The 3,462-nt window shown below is 37.6% G+C and overlaps 1 protein-coding gene across 1 annotated transcript in view; it reads right to left on the bottom strand.

Annotated features, from left to right (window-relative positions):
- The window catches only part of LOC138051541 (uncharacterized), a 14,421-nt gene extending 11,187 nt beyond the window's left edge, over positions 1 to 3,234 (bottom strand). Inside the window, exon 1 of the mRNA XM_068897761.1 lies at positions 3,038 to 3,234. The gene's annotated coding sequence lies outside the window, so the exon portion shown is untranslated. The remainder of the gene's footprint in view (positions 1 to 3,037) is intronic.
- Positions 3,235 to 3,462: the final 228 nt, after the last annotated feature.

The raw sequence follows: 3,462 nt of genomic DNA, 5'->3' as shown, positions 1-3,462 counted from the left end.
TTTTCTGAGCAATTTTAATTAAACTTGTTTTTCAAGGTTTCAGGATAAAAAAACAAGTTTTTACTTCCCTAAAGACATTTTGAACACAAGGGAACAGTAATTATAAATCTTGATTGACATAAGTTGGGATAAGTAAAAAAAAGAAGAGGTCTTCTGCACTATTGGTGCACCACGTTAAAAGTTGAAAGGACACAGCTAACATGCCAAATGAATGATCAATAATTATTTATATTCCTGTATGCTACGACTAGCTTCTTACACTTTGTTTTTGTGGGCAGTATTATATTTCTGAACAGATTTGCTAATCTGAACAAAGGGTGTGTTTGTGTTACACCAATCGGCAACTCTTTTAGAATGAGAGTTGTACCAGGTCCCTGACATGCAAAATAACGCCTTGAACTTTAAATGTTTAGAAATCGAAGGTAACAAAGGCTTTTTAGCCGTTTTCCAAGGAAAATCATCTTAAAAATGGCGTATTTATGCAGGAACTCCTAAGAAAATTGTTGATTTATGTTTTATTTTATGAATTTTGTGCGTTGTTTTGTGAATGTGATTTTTTGTTAATTGTGCCATTGGATGCGATTTGAGGTCGATTGTGCGAAATTGCACCATCGCGTAATATCAGAAGGCCTGCCTGTACTAAACCACTGAGCTATTAAACATCTGAAGTTACAAATTCCCACCATTAATTTTCTATTAGTTTACTCAGAACTCCACCGTGAACCGTTATGTGGGATGTCTGTGGCAGACCACATTATATGGGATGAGTTTGGTCGTCATTGATTGTAGTCGCTTTTGGAATGTGCTTGTACGTGATTCAGTAAGTTAAGCCCTGTTGGCCAGGGTTTCTATTCTATTTGTGTGATCGCAGAGAATTCCCCTTCCTATTAACTTCTGCATGTTGCTCTAAATCAGTACTGTTAGGTTACCAGCCATAATTTATTGCTCCACAAAATAAGAACTCTTTTTCAGTAGGAAAATTTCCCTATGAAATGGCAAAAAACAACTTTAAAAAAACAATTTCAAAGGTTTGAAAATGAGCTTTCCCGACAAGAATGTATTTATTCCAAATCTCTCTCAACCAGAGTGACTTGATTTTTAAAGCAATTTCAGTTTCACTGTCTTTGCATTTGACATCAAGAGGATGCATTGCGAATATTTGGTCAGGTTGGATTGCACTGAAGATGTCAAAACCTAATTCTGTTATCTTGCATTCCAATGCTAAAGGAGGAACTTCAAAGCTATAATGAACATTCTGACAGGTGGGTTTTACCTTATTTCACCCAAAAAATAGTTGGCATCCATTGGTTATTACCAGTGCAGTTCATGCTTATCAAATTAAAGTCAAATTGACCAGAAAACCAAAGGTTCCATATGTTCTTTAACTTTTTTACTCCATGTCTTCATTGTCACTGTCTCCAAATTACTTAAGAAGGTTGTTATCTATAGATCTAATGACTGCTCTATTGATGCTGAGGTCAAGAAATGAACTTTTCAGACATCAAAGGACACATGACTTGTATCTATAGGTATAATGGCAATACATGTACTTAATACTAATGCAGAACCTGAATAGCTCAGGCCACACCAGCATCACTACAGATGGTCTCACTACATTTTTAAGAAGGTTGTCTAAGTCTACTTAACAAATACTAAACCAATAAAATTATTACAATCCACTCCTGGACCAGTTTTACCATTACTAAGCTTTTTTCATTATTTTTGGCCTCCTCCTTTTTTCCACTCTCGCTCCCCAATTTTACAAATGACATACAAAGGAAATGCTAAAATTCTCATGACACAAGAGCTTTTTATGTGCTCCAAAAAGCTGGCTTACAACTCTCACTGGGCCTCAGTCAGTCCTGACATCTTACACCGACAAACGCATCCCACACTCACGCCACAAGGCGTCTTATTTTTGAGAGGTTGCCTGTGGTTACCATTGAACGCAAGTGAACCATTGAAAAGAATGCTGGAAAAATGTTCCTTTTTTTGTGTTTCATTAGGCCTAGGAAAATAGGAGACCCGGCCACAATTGCGTGACATTGAACGCTTGCTCCCTTAGTTCCGTAGTCGTGTTGTAATCATTAAAGTAAAAAGAAAATTTTATGGGTCAATGAATGTAAGTGTTGTGAAAATATTGCTCCCGACTTCCCGCACTCCCGCTGTTGAAAAAAAAAGAATATTAAATGGGTCTAGAACTAGTGCTCCCGCAGTCCCACAGTCCCGCAGTGGGAAAAAAAATATATTAAACGGTATTCTGAAGTTTAGCCGGAAAATAATAATTGTCAACCCATGCCATTGACTCCTAGCAGTGGGACTTAATAGATTTTACTCTGTCTAATGGCAGACCATGCATTTTACTTGTCAATAGTCCGGGACCGGAGATTCAGGAGTCAATGGGTTTAAATAAATCAGCTTAAACAAAAGACCACAGCGCTATTGCATATTGCTATTGTTTTCATAAAACATAAAGGATCGTAGGCATAATAAATTAAAGGCCTCTGCGGAAATCTTGCCACTCCTTGGAGGAATAATTTCAATTGTTTCACAAGGAAGTAAACGACAGATTATACTATTTAATTCTAACTTGCCTAGCTTTGATTTAGCCATAAAACTCCTCAATATTTCGCCGGAATGCTGTAGACCACATAAGGCATTTATTTTGTACCATCGAGAACGGTCGTCGTCCCTCGATCTTATAAATGTTAAATTTCGTCACTGCTCAATATCGATCTATAAATAGTTTGCCCAAACTGTGCACGCAGTCTCCATAAAAAAATAGTTGACGTAAAGCCGGGAGAAACTGCAGCAATAAGTTTGTAAAGTAACATGAATATGATCTGATCCGACCTTACAGCAATACAATCGGAGTCCCTTTCAAATGGGCATATCACCGATTTAACATCGGCCAAAATTACCAAGATTGTTATCTTGAGGTAGAAACAGTGCTAATGATGATGGTGAATAATCATTAATTAAGCGTATTTTTTCACAACAATGCGAAATTTTGGATTAACTTGAAATTTTGACTTACACAAACAGTCCCAAGAAATTGCGGGCAGGAAACAAGCTGAAGATAACGTGGTACAGTCGCTTTCCTCCAGCCTTTTGCAACAACCTTAGACACCACCGTTGATTAAATCCCCAAATCGTCGGATATTTTAAAGGATCTTAAAACCACATACTTTGAAACACACCAAGCACGGAAATTTACATGTCCTTCGATGTCTCTCTTTAGTACCGAGTCCCTCCACATGGTTCATTTGACACCGGATGTCCGGTCGGCCACACCAAGCCTTAAGCCCCATCGTGACACGAGCAATTTTTCCTTGACAAGTTTTCCTTGACAAGGAAAAATTGCTCGTGTAGATGGGGAATAGTGGACAAATTTTCCTTGACAAGGAAAATCTGGCGTGCTAGCTTTTCCTTGACAAGGAAAAATTGTCAAGTCAGAAATTT

The sequence above is a fragment of the Montipora capricornis genome, chromosome 6 (genome assembly GCF_036669925.1).
Source record: "Montipora capricornis isolate CH-2021 chromosome 6, ASM3666992v2, whole genome shotgun sequence".
Lineage (NCBI taxonomy): Eukaryota > Metazoa > Cnidaria > Anthozoa > Scleractinia > Acroporidae > Montipora > Montipora capricornis.
The sequence above is the reverse complement of the archived record's forward strand: the minus strand, read 5'-3'. Positions and strand labels throughout refer to the sequence as shown.